The 16530-nt window shown below is 43.4% G+C and overlaps 1 protein-coding gene across 1 annotated transcript in view; it reads left to right on the top strand.

Annotated features, from left to right (window-relative positions):
- Positions 1-16530, top strand: part of TNFSF11 (TNF superfamily member 11) — a 32369-nt gene that overhangs the window by 9544 nt on the left and 6295 nt on the right. The window lies entirely within an intron of this gene.

The raw sequence follows: 16530 nt of genomic DNA, 5'->3' as shown, positions 1-16530 counted from the left end.
AAGAAACATTTAAAAAACAATTAAAAAAAAAAAGAAGAACAGATAGCATTAACATTTATTTAGGAGAATGCAAGTGTGGTTCATCTTAACCAGTCAAAAGAGAAAAACATTAGCATCTCGTAGATACTAAGAAGTGGTTGACAAAATTTCGCATTTATTTCTGATGCTTAAAATCCATTAGAAAACAGAACCAGATGGATTCTTGATGTTTTTCTAAATACCTCAAACTAAAAGGTAGCTAATGATGAAAAACAGGAACATTTTCTTAAAGTCAGGGACACAACAAAGATGCCTAGTGTCCCCGCATTATTTAACATTGTTCAGAATACTAGCTAATGTAATTATACAAGAGAATGAAGTCAGAAAGCATATGTGAATATACACACACAGATATGGAAAAGGAAAAATTTGCATATGCTGATTGTATACTTGGGAAAATTCAAAAGGACCAAAAGGCTGCAAACAAAATAAATCAGTTTGTAAAAATTAATAAGTAATAATCACTAGCTGTCCCTATTTCAAACAAGAATTAGAAAACACAAAACAGGAGAATTAGAAAATATAAAAGTACCCGGCTGGCTCAGTCAGTGGAGCGTGTGATTCTTGATCTTGGGGTTGCAGGTTCAAGCCCCACACTGGGTGTGGAGATTACTCAAAAATAAAATCTTAAAAAAAAAAAAAAAAGGAAAGACAAAGAAAACACAAATGAAAGATTCCGTTTGTAATTTTTAAAGAGCCCTAAAAATAAATTTAGCAAGGCATGGACAAAGCTTATGGAGATTAAAGTAGAAAACTCTACGTGGGTATTTACAAGGTAAAGACGTAACTATGCAAAGTCCTGACCTGAGAAAGAGACCAAACACCTTAAAGTAGACCTTACTGGAGGTGTGAATGTGTGTATTCAATTTAGTATAATATAACATTGTTTTAAATAAGTGGGCATTGTTTGAATTATTCAAAACTAGTACTGGGAGGATTTGTTTACTATTTTTGAAAAGTGGTAGCCTTACTTCATGTCCAAGGTGAAAACAAATCCTAGCTGGAGAGAGTACTGGGTGGCCAATGGCTACTCTCTGGCAGTCTCACGCCTTCCACAGCTCCGGTGGACTTTTCTGCCCCCAACTGCCCCCTCAGAACTTACCTGTTCACTGTCCCATTTCCTTTGAGCTTTCCAAGTGACTGCCTAGATAGTAGGACAAGCCAGTCTGTACTTAAAATGAGCAACAATGGCAGAATTTTCACTATTTTAGGAGCCTGTTGGAGACATGGTGCCTCGTTCCAAATAAGTAAAACTCAGCGCTTCAGTAGCTGGCAAGCCAAAGGAGAAAGATTTGTGGGCAGACAAGAATGATCAACTCTTCTTATGAAAGGCACACAGTTTGCATTGTATTTACAGATTAGTATGACTCAGAGGATGAGTAGAACTTTATTGTTAATAGCACATTTTTTGTTGCTGTGCTATAAGGTTTTACCCATTATTCATGGGTAATAACACTACACACAGACAATCCTTTTTAAAGAGTAAGGAGCCGTCATAACATACCAATGTGTGTTTGGAGGTGGAAAATGCCATTTCTTCCCCCAGACAAGAGACTGTTTAGGAAGGAGATGAGTGTTCTCCATACCGTATGATTAGAATCAAGCCATGTTTGGGGTGCCTGGGTGGCTCCGTCGGTTGAGCGTCCGACTTCGGCTCAGGTCGTGATCTCACAGTCTGTGGGTTCGAGCCCCGCGTCGGGCTCTGTGCTGACAGGTCGGAGCCGGGAGCCTGCTTCGGATTCTGTGTCTCCCTCTCTCTCTGCCCCTCCCCCGCTCACGCTCTGTCTCAAAAATAAATTAAAAAAAATTTTTTTTTAATTAAAAACAAAAAAGAATCAAGCCACGTTTATTAAGTGCACATACCGTGCTAGGCACTTTGCCATAACTTCTCCTGTACCCCAAGACTTATCCTTCTCTTACTTTCGCCAAATAGTGATTTGTCGGCTGTGTTATCCTTTGATGAAGATTATTGGTTAATATGACATTCTCCACATCCTGCCAAAATAATCAGACTTCTCATTTCTCTTGCCAATGCTGAAAATAGAATGGAGGCATCAGGCGTCCATAAGTAGGTCTGTATCTCAGTTTCAGTTCTAACATAGATATTGAGTGAACCCGTAAAAGAAAATTACATGTGAGGCTGCAATCATTATTGAAAGATCAACCCATCCAGTGGTAACAAATGCTAGACATAAGCACAATATTACATTATATGTGTGCAAAAGCAGTGTTTACCTAGCCTGTCTTTGGTCAGACAAGTAATGCTGTTTTTCTCCCTTTTTTTTTGTTTGTGGCTGGACTTTCTTGGCTTTTTTTCCCCTTTAGCACAGAACTCTGAAAGCCTCTTAGCGATCCAGCTCTACCAACCACAATTTACAAAGTCTATCATAACAGTCTATGACAATAAAGAAAACACTAGTACAAATATGGTGTCCAATTTATAAAGCAATTCTTGTTTCCAGCTTTGGCAGCCTTTCTCGCCTCTGCCAGCCTGAGGAGTGGAGTGGTGAGCTCGGGCCTGAGCGGGGGCCCTTGGTCCTTAGGTCTCCCGGCCGGTCCCCGTGGAAAACCACGTGTGTATGCACTAAATGTACATTCTGAGCACTCAGGGCTGTGACTTGACTTTCGATTTTAGTGTGTCCAGTTGTCGATTTCCCATTGAGTACCTGTTTGTGAAAAACCATCCCGAAACTTAGTTTGAAAAGTATTTGAAAGAATGATATGGAGGAGAGAGATTAATGTGGGGTGTTCAGTGCATTCAAGATAACCCCTCTCCCCCCCCACCCCCCGATGTGGGAAGGCAGCATGAAGATTTACACATATATGACTTTATTTTTTTATTTATTTATTTTAAGGTTTCTTTTTAAATCTTTATTTATTTATTTTGAGAGAGAGAGAGAGAGAGAGAGTGCGCATGAGTGGGGGAGAGGTTCAGAGAGAGAGGGAGAGAGAATCTTAAGTAGACTCCTTGCTCAGCGTGGAGCGCAGTGTGGGGCTTGATCCGAGACGAGCTCATGAGCGGAGAGCGAAATCAAGAGTTGGACGCTTAACTGACTGAGCCACCCGGGCGCCCCCTACATGTATATGGATTTTTTTAATACTAGCTTTTAAAACATTTCTGTGACTATTCTATAATGTACCTAATATACAGGACTATTTTATTTAATACTTACATTAATAAATATCCGTGTTTGGGAGCATTAAGACATTTCCCCCCAAAAAGCCATATAATCCGAAGTGTTTGAGGTCGTGGAACGAAGGTACAGGCTCCATCAGGACAAGAAGTGCAGCTCTTTTGCTCACCTTTGACTACGTCACACATAATGTAGTCTCAAGAATGAAGGGAAAGAACAAATAAATGATAAATGACTTCTGGAACTCTGAGCTAAGATTTTTAAATAAACATGGGTCATCGACCAACTCATAAAGCCACAGTGTTAGTAGCCTGGTTCTCATTTATCTGATGTCTTAACCAATGTTATAATGGATAATTATTAATATTATAGCCAGAGGCTATAAGGCTCCAACACAGATACAGTAATACAGATAATTTTTTGTTGAAAATGATCTCCGTCTAGGCTTCTTCCTTTAGACATGCTTTCCTCAGGTTTCTGCCTTTCCATAGCTTATAAACTACCTAGAGGCAGGCCTGTAATGTGAACTGAAAACACAGCTCTGGCTTCTTATTTAAGTATCACTTTATAAAACTCTCTAATTTCATTGCAGAAAAGCCAAAGATGATAATGACTACCAATAAACTATCTTGTTGGCATATTCTTTTTTTTAATGTTTATTTATTTTTGAGAGAGAGAGAGAGAGAGAGAGACAGAGTATGAGCAGGGGAAGGGCAGAGAGAAGGAGACACAGAATCAGAAGCACGCTCCAGGCTCTGAGCTGTCAGCACAGAGCCCAACATGGGGCTCGAACTCACAAGCTCTGAGATCATGACCTGAACTGGAGTGGGACGCTCAACTGACTGAGCCACTTTGAGCTTCCAAAAGCTTAGTGGAAAATGGGGAGTAAAACCAGAACCACCATTATTGAACAATTAATTCTTACCTGGAATTCTTACTTTATTCCCTGAGTATCAGTGCATATTTGGTCTCATCTCCTGTAAGATTCACAGTGTAAATAAAACCGTCTCCTCATATTAAGAACAGTGTACCCTTGGAGTGCCTGAGTGGTTCAGTTGGTTGAGCGTGCGACTCTTGGTTTTAGCTCAGGTCATGATCTCATGGTTTGTGAGACTGAGCCCTGGCTCGGGCTCTGTGCTGAACAGTGAGAAGCCTGCTTGTGATTCTCTCTCTCCCTCTCTCTCTGGCCCTCCCCTGCTCATGCTCTCTCTCTCTCTCAAAATAAATAAATCAACTTAAAAAAGAAGAATGGTGTACCCACGGATTTTCAGGGCTTTGATCCCTAAGGAAATAGTCATTGTTACGTAGCACAGTCTACATTGTTGTAACAAAGAGAACCCTCACTCAATAACTCAATAAGACAGAAGTTTGTGCAATAATCCGGGTGAGCAGTCCAGGGCTACCAGGGAGGCTCCCCCATCCTCAGCTGGTACCTTCCATACCTGCCATCTCTTGGTCCAGGTTGGCTTTTCCATTTGTTGATATTTCCAGGGAGAGAGAGAAGGCAAATGTGGTCCCTGGGAGCTTATATGCCGTCACTTCTAGCAGGATCCTGTTGGCTGAAACTTACTCATACGACCACATCTTGCTGCAAGGAAGGCTGCACCATATCGTCTCTAGCTGAGTTGCCATTTGCACCCAGGCTTGAGGAAGGGGGTTTCCCATAACTGGGAAGAGGAGAGGCTTCATTCCAAGGGACAGTGACCAGTCTCCGATACTCACTAAACCCTGTTTAGGCAGGAGTGGGCTCACTCTACGAGCAGAGTTGACTTTGTTACATAAATCTATGAAAAATTTGAATGACTAAGATTTCATTTTCTAAAAGTTAAAGTACTTTAGGATTATCTGGATTCCAGGAGAGAGAGAAATTTAAAAGTAGATTTAACAGCATGCATCTTATGGAGGAACTTTCAAAGGTTTGTTTAGGCATATACAGCTATGCCAAAGATCTGTGATCTTTGAATGAACCTTGACTGTCATCTGCACAGTTTTTAGTGGATTTTATGGATTCAAGAACATTAAAGCCAAAAAGTTTATCAGGTTAGATGGTTGTTTTCTCCAAATAGAGAAGTGATCCTTTAGAATTCCTATGTCAATTATCATAAGAAGACTATTTGCACTTTTAAAATTAAAGTACATAAGAAATCAATTAAAATGTGAGTAGATCTTAAATATTTATGAAGTTGTAATCATGACAGTTGTTATATAGCCATTATATCTGAATTGGTTTTTTCGTGAAATACACACATAACAAACGCAAGGGGAAAAATTAAACCCCATTCATTATCGCTTTGCCTTTGTATATGAGTATGTATGTATCCCAAGAAAATTTCTTGTAAACCCACAAGGAAACTTGGGGTTTGGGGTCACTGGTGTTCCCAAATCAAGATGTTAGTCATGTAGTGGTTTTCCAATGGGATTTCATCTACACCATAACAGTTTTGGGAACTGCAATTCCATCGACCCCAATCATATCTAGCATTTATGAAAGCTGTTGTTATGGGAAAGCTGAAGTAAGACCCACAGAATTTTCCTACAAAACCAAGGCCATCTACTGCCTTGTAGCCAGCAATAGGCTATTGGCTAATGGTGTGCTCAATCTCAGGGAGACCCAGGGCAAAAGGTAGAAGAGTTTGCAAGAGGAAATGACAGTGAGTGGCACCAGCAGAGGTGGGCCTATCTTTGTGCTAGAAGTACCCTAGGATGGAAGAAAAGATATGTGGAGTTGGTAAGGAGAGACATGCCTGGAAGACAGCATCTCATTTTGTGGCTTGGGATCTTGAGCTACAGTTTTAGAAATGAATAAAACTGAGGGTCCTTGGCTGGAAGGGGAAGTGGCAAAGGATAGATTGGGTTGCTCCCCCAAAGTGGCTCATCCTGGGGGAAATATAACCTGTGGAACTGGAGAGAATGATGTTCCCTAGAACAGTCTCCCAAACCTGCCTGATCTTAAGAATCACTTGGGGACCTTGTTTAAAAAAATAAATGAGAAGCGTTGGTAGTTCAGGAGTAGACTTTGTGATTTCAGAAATCCCCCCTGGAAAGGGCTGGCCTGTCTTTAAAAGAAGGCTTCGGGGTGGGAATGGACATAGCACCTGGGACCAGGATAGCATCCTAAGAAGAGGTGAGAACTTCTTGGAGAAGTGAGAGCCACTGGGGTACAGGGAAGCCTTTGGTGAATTTAAGTGACTATATTTGAGAAGTAGGAGCAAGTCTGTGTGGTGGAAAAGGTGGGTTTTGAAAGTTGCAGAGAGCAGTCTGTAGCCAAAATGATGACACAGGTTTGCTTGAACTTTTTGAGATTTCGGGTCCGAGAAAGTTTTGTTTGCACTTAGCTTCCTCATCACTAGGGTGCTTCCGTCGCCCCTAATCTTTACCTTTTTAAATAATAATTTTTTTTTTAATTTTTTTTTTAACGTTTATTTATTTTTGAGATAGAGAGAGACAGAGCGTGAATGGGGGAGGGGCAGAGAGAGAGGGAGACACAGAATTGGAAGCAGGCTCCAGGCTCTGAGCCATCAGCCCAGAGCCCGACGCGGGGCTCGAACTCACGGACCATGAGATCGTGACCTGAGCTGAAGTCGGACGCTTAACTGACTGCGCCACCCAGGCGCCCCTAATCTTTACCTTTTGAGAACCTTGGGTGGTGATGGTGGTGGTGCTGATAGGAGTAAAAATGATAATAACTCTAAAACATGAGGCTCATATTCATCAGAAAGTTGTGGTGGACTCTGGAACTCTTCCTCTCAGTGTCTGTACCTGCTTCTTATCTCATCGAACCCTTTCATGGTGAAGGACCAGACCATCATCTCCATCACCCCAACCACAAGCCAGAAGATGGTCTTACACTCTCCATTACCAACTCTTCGTCTCGCCCCTGTCCTGTGGGTTCTGCCTCCTTACAAAACCTTCAGTGACTTCTCTCCACCCAGTCACTGTTATTGTCACCTTAACCCAGGTGTCGCTGTCATTGTTTCTTGCCTGGGTCACTGCAAGTGGCCACCCCATCCTGTAGTCCTACAGGACCCCTGAAACCAACAGGATAAAGTCTGAGCTGCTGGACACATAACACAAACTCTTTTATGTTCTGGAAACCTCATTCTCCCCCCGCCTCTCCAGCCTCATTATCTTGTATGCCGTCCCATCACTCTGTGCTCAGCCTGTGCTCAGAGGCCCCGCCACAGTAAAATGCTAGAAGCTCCCTAACCTAGCTGTGCCCTTCCCCACTCTACTTCCCTGCTGTGACCCAAGGCAAGTGAGGGCACAGATGGTATCTGTCCCAGAAACACAGCATCCTCAGCACCGCACAGGATGCCTGGCCCCTAGCGGCCATCAATAAACTTTGTGGACCGGATGGATGGATGAATGAAAGATGGGTGTTTGCGCCTAGTCTTTTACATGCTATTCCAGGCCTTTCTTGTGTAGTTAGTTCTCTGATTGTCTTTCAAATTTCAGCACAGTCCTTACTTGCTAAAGTAGGCCCCTACTGATGCCCGCCTGCCCACCTTTGGGTGAGGAGCTTCTCCTGTGCTCGCCCAGGGCCTCGTTATTCACCCCTGTCATTCAGTACATCCATTGCAGGAGCATGGCGTGAACTTTCCAAGGATAGGGCTGTGTGATGTTTAGTTTCCCTCCCCAGTGACAGGCACACAGTAGGTGCCCAGTGGAGGGAAGAACCAGTTTAATGAACAAGTGAGTGAGCTCTGCTCATCCCTGCTCTTAGTGTCATCACATGGCTAGTTGTTTGATATTGCCAGAAGCTGGCCACATTACGCATGCTCAGGAAGATTCGCAAAGGGCCAGGGGTCACTCCTGAGCCTGATGCTTATCCTGCATCTTGCAGAGAGGAGTTTCGACCTTTGGGGCGTGAACACGTTAAAGGACCTTGAGGCTGGAGGACCTTGACTGGCCACCCCGCCCCTTCCTCCCTGGCCTTATTTGTCCGCAGTGGCTGGCCCGGGACCTCTGTGCCCCTCGGAGTCGCATTCCTAGCCGTCTGATACTTTGGGGAGGGTCTGTGTGGGTTCGCCTTCTTCCGAGGACACGAGGCTCAGTGAATGTCAAAGCTCTGCCAGTGTTAAGGTGGCATTATTGTTTCAAGTGGCAGAGGAAAGCGGAGACATGGTAAATAGCAGGGTTGGCCCAAGATGCTACACAGCAGTTACTCTGTCAGGCCCTTCGATTAAACTTTGTAAACGAGTACCATAGTGCAAGACATTTTGAAATTGGGCTCTTTATGAAGACTAATATTGCTGTCATAAGGCAACTTTATGAAAACCCTAGGGGACCTTTAACTGTAGCAGAAGCTTCCTCATTTAAACCATGAAGGTTAAACAATAAAAACTAATTTTCTATTCCCAGCATAGCCAGTGCGCTGCCAGGAAAGCATCACTCTCTTTTAGGAAAACAAGGGCACGCTCTTCGCCAGCCCTTTGGTGGGGAGAGAGCATTATCTGTTTGCAAAGATGTGTCTTTTCCAATCAGCAGATTTCTTTCGGGAGAAACAAGCCCCCGCTGACTGTCCTCGGGTGGGAGGGGGAGACCAGCCCACATCTTGGTAAAGTTCTTCACTGAGAATTTCCAGAGGTGGTCACGGGGATGGCAGTGGCTGATTTAGTTAGGAGGCAAACAAATGAGGCGGTTAAGAGGTGGGGTGCCGGGGCTGTGGGCTGTGGATAGAATCCGTGTTGAGTAAACTTTGGCCCTGGGTGAATTTTATAAATCAGTAGTTTATATTAAGAAATAAGTAATTTGGGGGATCAAAATGTAGAATTACAAATACATCAGAGACGGCCCTTCCTTTCAGGATTGGTGACCCCAACGCCCCGTGTACCTGCCCCCCTCACCGGTCCTCCTCCCCCGGTCCCCAGTGGGGATGGTCAAGAGCTGCCCTGCCCCCTCCCCCGTGCTCCTCTCCCATTGTCCTGGGACCTGAAGGGTGAGGAGCATGGGCTGTGCCGTACCCTTCATAACGTGTATTGAGGCAACACTCAAGGGATCCTGCTCTTAAAGCTCTTTGCTTCGAGGCTATCTTTGGACTGTTGTTACCACTGACAGCTCAAAGGAACTAAGGGCCCCCCCCCCTGCTCCATCCAGGTGCGTATAACGTGTTCCCCCATATCCTGTGGATTAGAAGGTCGGTGTGAGCTTTGGGTGGGGGGGGAAGCAAGAGGCTGAGACACCCGTACTAATTCTGTCTCTTTAGCTGGTGCACAACAGCGGGGTATTCTTTCTGTACCTTGTAAACCAAGAATACATGGACGATAAAACCCTTACGGATAAAGAGCTATTGATAAGACGGTGAGCCGTGTCTCTCTGGGAGAGCCCTTGGAGACAAGGTCTGTATGGAAGGGAGGGCAGGATGCTCGAGGTGGAGACCGATTGGAAGTAGTTCTGCATGGCTGGCACCGGTGGTGTCCCGAGTGGCCTCAGAGGTGGGGTCTGGGGGCCCCGGGGAGGAGTAGCAAGAGAGCACAGAGCGGTCACCAGGACATCGTACGGGACCTTGTAAGCCCAGGTGAGGCCTGTGGGCTTGCCCCCGACGTCCCTGCGCAGCACCCGGGGGGGGGGGGGGGATGTTCAGAGAGGGAACATACTCCTCCGTGTGCTTTAGGATTGCTCCAGCAGCAGAGATCAGTTGGAGGAAAGCAAGAGCCTGGCAGAGAGGTAGGAGGCTGTTCTCGTAATCTTGATGAGAAAGGAGGAAAGCTTGAAGGAAGGCAGTTGTACTTGGTGGCACCAAGGGGATGGATCTCTGAGCGCTTCTCGAGGCGAGGCGGAAGCCTGCAGGACTTCTCTGCAGGAACAGGAAACCTATTCATTTTCAGAAACAACCCATGTGTGGTATTCATGTGCTAACTCGGCTGATGAATACACCATTCTTGTAACTTGGTTGGAGAAGAATTACATGAAGGGTATCATTAAGATGTTAAAATGAACGCATTACATATGTTAACAAGTGTATGAACTCTGTATTATATCTGGCAAACGGGGTGTTAAATCCTTGTTCAACCAGCCAGATGTCCCTGCAGCTGCTGCTGGTACTGCAGAGGGAGGCAGCCACCTGAGACCCCAGCTACGAGCTGGTGCCAGTGGTTTCCGAGGCATCTGGCCGTACAAATTGCTTCTTCTGTGCTCTGACTGACAGGCACCACACGGATCACACAATTCACAGCACAATGCACAGGTGGGATTTTTCAGTCCGAGAAGCCCAGCCTCCAGCAACTTGACCTTTTCTGGGAATCTTTAAAGCTAGGAATGTCCTCCGGTGGGAGCTGAAATCTACTTGTATCATTTTGTAAGATAATAAAACACTGCAATCAAGCAAATAAGACCAACTTGATAACATTCACTGTCAGATTGGAATGTTCTCAAAGTCTTGTTTGGGGCAGTCGTCCAACTGAGTTTTCAAAGGTGGGCTGAACATTTGCTGTAAATGTTTAAATTACCTGGAGCAAAATCCCCCTAACTACCCAAAGGAGTTGAAAATACTCATAGGTATTTGTATTTATTCTTATGGAGTGTAATCTCTCCTAAGTGGCTTTGATTGTCAAGATTGAGCCAGTTCTGGGATGTCTCCCACCTCCCCAGGTTTGGTGAAAGACCCTAAAATATGTTAGAAGATGTCTGAAAGAGACTGTTGCATCAGATTGAAGACACGGTCTGTACTCTTCAAATTTACCCTGCCACACTCTGGGTTGGGTGCTTCTTGGCTCTTGAGCTCGGGAGAAGCTGAAAAGAAGCAATCCTAGAGACCACAGTTACACAATCACATCGATCCTTTGTGCGCTTTCTTTCCTGGAGGAGAAATTGTGAAATCACAACATTTCTCTACGAGCGAAATAAAAGTCGAAATTAAAAAAAATTTTTTTTTTTTTGTATCGGTTGTTTTCCTGTCTGTTCAGACGTACTCCGACAGCAAAGATGAAACTGAGTTTTGCAGTCTAAATAGGAAAATACCACAATGAGAAGATTAAAACATGTTGTGAAATCTCCTCATCTCTATTGTTTTTAGACTTTGGAGCGGGGGCGACAGCAATTTCAAATCTGCAGAGCCTGGCTGCGGCATCCCAGGCTTGTCAATGCGGGACGGCGTCCGCTAGGTGGCAGTATGTCAGAGGCTTTCTTTCGTCCCTGACTTGGCTGCAATTTCTTTGGCTGCCTACCAGCAGTTCTGCTTTCCTTCTTGTCCTGTTTTGAAGGGTTAAATGAAGCTATCATAATTTAGGTCCAAATTACGCTTATCTAAAAATGCATAATTTTGCTGAAAAGCCTACTTGTTACAGCGTGACCTTAAAATAAATTCATTCATTCGTGTGAGTTTTCTTGGTAGCTTATAGGTAATGATCCTAGTTGTCATGGATGGTTGATAAACCACGGGGCCATTCTTTCCGTCCCTGGCACGTAATAGATGCTAAACACGCTGTCTTCTGAGAAGGCAGATCGCTGGTCTTCCTGGGGGAGCAGACGGTGGCTTCTCTCTTGTGGCTCTTAGCAAAGACCTGAGACCTTAGGAGGACCCTCTACCTGACTTCCTCACCTTGGAAACTTCCTGCTTCCTGCTGGGAGGTACATCAACTACCTGTACTTCTTTATGATCCACTATGCACTGGATGTTTATCCAGAGAGTGTGTTTTGTTTTGTTTTGTTTTTAACTTACAGCTGGCTTTAAAGTAGGATAAATCACACACAACATTCTAAAAAAGATCTCTTTCATCTGAATAATTTGTTCAGAGGAAAGGAGATGGGATATCCTTTGTACTGTTTTCCCCGGATTAAATGATCAGAACTTTTTGAATTCAAAGAAACCAGAAGCGATGTCTGAGTGATAAGGTTTGGGAATAAAGAACTGCACGTTTTAACTCTAATTAGTGCGACAGCAGTAGAGGACTAAAGTGGGTGAAAATAAATGTAAATGCACTGCTTAGACAACAAATGGAATTGTCAGTTGGGCTGGAGTACCAGTGCTCCTTTAGAAGGTAATCTTGAAAATTAAAAATATTAGGGGGCATTCAAGAAAGGCCCGTGGTCGGTATATACGTAGCAAAGTATCTGATCCTTGAGAAAACTGATGAAGCCGAGTGGCTCCTGCTGTGTGGAGTGGGCTTGACAGTGTTCCATCCGGAGACACGGTACCCCTCATGCCCAAGGTCTGCAGGCTGTAGTTTGGGCGGTTGACCAGCCAAGCCCTGAACATGGCTCAGCCCACTCTGAGACAGTGATTTTCTGAAGACCCTGGGAATTCCAAGACCATATTTCCTGATGTCAAGACTCCTTTTTTGGGACCCCTGGGTGGCTCAGTCGGTTATAAGCCTCTGACTCTTGATTTCAGCTCAGGTCATGATCTGGTTCGTGAGTTCGAACCCCGTGTCAGGCTCAGCACTGTGTGGGATTCTCTCTCTCCATCTCTCTTTCTCTCTCTCTCTCTCTCTCTCTCTCTCTCAACAATAAATAAATAAAAACTTAAAAACAAAGGCAGCTTTCTGTCAGGTTTTCCAGGTTGCTGGCAGGTACTAGGCACCAGATCCCAGGGAAGGGAAACCTCCTTTTAGAATTTCTACTTCAGGGAGGAAAACACCCTCTAAGGATTTCTTGACAGGTATAGTCAGTCCCTCTACCCACTTAGGTTCTCCAGTTGGGACTTCATAAATTAGACTGATGAAAGAAAGATTAATAAGAGAAGAGCATACACATTTATTGAACATAGACTTCGTAAAGAAATGAAGACCTGAAGAAATGGTTAACCTGATTTTTTTAAATTTTTTTAAATGTTTATTTATTTTTGAGAGAGAGAGAGAGACAGAGCATGAACGGGGAGGGGCAGAGAGAGAGGGAGACACAGAATTGGAAGCACGCTCCAGGTTCTGAGCTGTCAGCACAGAGCCTGACACGGGGCTTGAACTCACAGAGGGCAAGATCATGACCTGAGCTGAAGTCGGACCCTCAACCGACTGAACTACCCAGGCGCCCCTAACCTGATTGGTCTTTATACCAGGTTTGGTGAAGTGGGAAAATGTGATAGGGCAAAGGGTCTGAGCTAAGTAAACTGGGGAGGCCCATTCCCTCAGATTCTTCTTGGCGTCCTTACATCTTGGAGATAAGGATGCTCCTTTCTGCCAGTTATGAGGACAGCACTCTCTCATGACGGTCTTATGACCTGCTTCAGAGAAGAAGGACAAGGTCAGGGAGTCCTTACTGCACCTGCCATTTCTCAAATTCCTTCAGCTAAAAATATTCAATATGCCAAGACATTATATTTTGGGGTAGCAGGTTCTGAACCTCATCACGAGCCCACGAAACTTTTCTGCCAGCTTTCAGGTGTGTATTTGAGGACTCCATCTTGTAAAGGGAAGTGGGCATAGAGCTCTAAAAGAGAAGTCAGAAGGCAGAGGTTCTAGTCCCAGCCTTAATTAGGGCAGTCCTTATTCTCTTTCAGCCATTTCCCAGTCTGAAAAATCAGGTTAGTGATAATTACCCAGCCTTTGATTTAATAAGAATAAAATACGACAATACAAGGGAAACTACTTTGTTGGCTACAAATGTAAGGGGTAATTTAATTTTCAGTATGAATATGCAGAATGTATGTAAGTTGTGAGAATATAATTAATCTGTGACCAGAGAAGATGTCACCAAACAACCATTCACGGGAGCACTTAATTAGTAATAATGTTTGTCAGTACCTGCCCTATGTTAGAATCACCTGGAGGGGCCCCTGGGTGGCTCAGTTGGTTTAGTGTCGGACTTCAGCTCAGGTCATGATCTTGCGGTTGGTGAGTTCGAGCCCCCGTCAGCTCAGAGCCTGCTTTGGGTCTTCTGTCCCCCCCTGTTTGCCCCTCCCCTGCTTGCACTCGCTCAAAAATAAACATGAAAAAAAATCACTTAGATTCTTTTTAAAAATACCAAATTAGTATCAGACTAGTTATGTTAGACTGGCTGGAGTTGGGGCCTGGGTACCCTAAAGGAGTAGTCTGAGAAGAATGTTCTTCATGGTTGACATCCATGCACATAAATAACACTCATGTTAGAGTCCAAAAAATCGGGAGTGAGGTAAGGATACATAAATATATATATATATATATATATATATATATATAAAATACACATGAATATATATATATAAAGCTATAAAGATATATGCTTGTATAAAGATATACTGTGTGTACAAATGTATAAGCTTTAGCTTTTACACACATCATGTACTCCCTTTTCACATGGAAACTTCCCTTGTAGGGTTTCTGAGAGGAACTGCAAGTCTTGAATACCTAAAAACAAATATAACATGAAAGCAGCATTGCCTAATGGGTCTCTAGCTAGAGTTTTAATTCATCCTGGGTCATGACACATTAGGGTTTGTTTTTTTTTTAATTTTTTGTTTTGGCTTTTTTGGTATTTGGCTTTTTTTTTTTTTTTTTTAAGCAGTCATTGAAAGTGCTTCTGACTGGTGCTGGTTATTGAATTTTCTTGTAATGAAAAGTTTCTGTCACGGTTCTGACCTAGAAGTCACTGATTGAATGGGCAGGAGTTTTTTCCCAGGTGGGAGAGAACAACCTTTCCCTGCCCATTTCATCACTGGCTTTAGTCTGCTGCTTCTTTGCCTGGGTCTGAAGCTTCAAACGTATTTCAGATTTGCCCATCTCTGAAATCTTTTGGGATGTCAGAGGGAATGTTGTTCTCAAATTGAGGCCTTAGGCCTGGAGCACCAGTGCACCTGTTAGAAATGCAAATTCTCAGGCCCCACCCAAGACCTTACTGGGTCAGACACTGTGTTTCAACACGCCTTCTGGGAGACTGTGATGCACGCTCAAGCCCAAGAACTACTGAGCTGGCATATAGGTTCTCTCCATGCTTTTCTCCATAAGATGTGTGTTTTTCTCCATAGAAAAGCACGAACCAGACATTTGTGGACACACTTAATTTTGCTTCCTTTCTCCCTCCTCCCTCTCCCCTCTGAGGATGAGGCAGGTCAGGGCTAGAGGGAAAATGAAGGTAGCTTTAAATTTCTGTTACTCTGTCATCAAGGTTCCTATTCCAATCTTTTAAGAGATAGTAATCAGGTAAAGACACATTGCATATACATATGTATAAAGATATTCACAATCTATAAAGACATATTATACTATAAATGTATAAATATATGGGATGAGCACTGGGTGTGGTATGGAAACCAATTTGACAATAAATGTAATATTTAAGAATAAAATAAAATATAAAAAATATATATATACAATGTACAAGTATATATATCTCCATTACAAATGTATGAATATGTAAAATGTATAAAGATACATTGTGTGTGTATGTATATGTATATATATATGCATATATATGCATAAAAATATACACAATGTATAAAGGTACATTTTGTATATATAAATCTCTGTTGTAAATACAGGGGAGACTAAATACAGGAAATTCCAGAAATCAGAGTACCATTGGGAATCAAAAGGTCACAAGAAGAGACTTGGGTGATTGGAGGTCAGCAGGGGAGAAAAATAAATCTTGGATGGAGTGGGAAGAAGAAGGTCTGGTAAGGGCCATTTCACAGCTCAAAAGGGGCTGCCACAATTTGCTTAGTACTTCCTGCAAACCATGCTCCCAGAGCTTTGTAGTGCATGTTCTGGGTCAAGGCAAGGGGAGAATGTAGCCCTGGATGAGCAACCATGGTTCCTTGTAAAAGTCAGACTGACTTCTTTAGGTAACAGAAAACAGTTGTGCTGTTTTCTCCAAGGGTCTTTAAAAGTATAGATTCTTATCTCTCTTGGGAGTCCTGAAGGCAGAGAGACAATTCAGTGTTATCTTATCTCTAGAACCCTTCCAGCTGTTAACAGTTGAAGTTACGTTTGCCTCCGTCTGTCTATCTATCTATCATCTATCTATCTATCACCTATCTCAAAGCCCTTCTCTCCAGACACTCAAAGAACTTAAGCTATATGGCTAATGTTTTAAACATCATGGGATGGGGCAGGGGGCTGAGGAGAAGGTTACCATGGATGGTCATCCCAGTAACAGAGGAATTAGGCATCTCTCCAGAGTGTTTCTAGTATCTAGGTATTTGAATTACCAGAGACACTCTGCTAAGTGCCTACATGCATTATGTCATTTAATCTTAACACCCACCTTATGATAGAGGAGGTGCTATGAATGTCCTTAGTATAAGTAGGTGGCTGATAAGGGATTTGAAGTTAAACCTGATGTTTTACCTACTCCACCTTACTATTTAACAGTAGCTGAGGTCTTGATTCAGGTGGGCATGTAGTTGGATGCTTCATTCTCAGGGCTCAAATTGAGTTACGCCATTACCTACACTCGTTACATACTTGTGCTCTTTCTTTTTCTGGTTTGTTTCTGAACCTCTTTG

Source organism: Panthera tigris, chromosome A1 (assembly GCF_018350195.1).
Source record: "Panthera tigris isolate Pti1 chromosome A1, P.tigris_Pti1_mat1.1, whole genome shotgun sequence".
Taxonomy (NCBI): Eukaryota; Metazoa; Chordata; class Mammalia; order Carnivora; family Felidae; genus Panthera; species Panthera tigris.
This window is presented reverse-complemented; position numbering and strand designations above follow the sequence as displayed.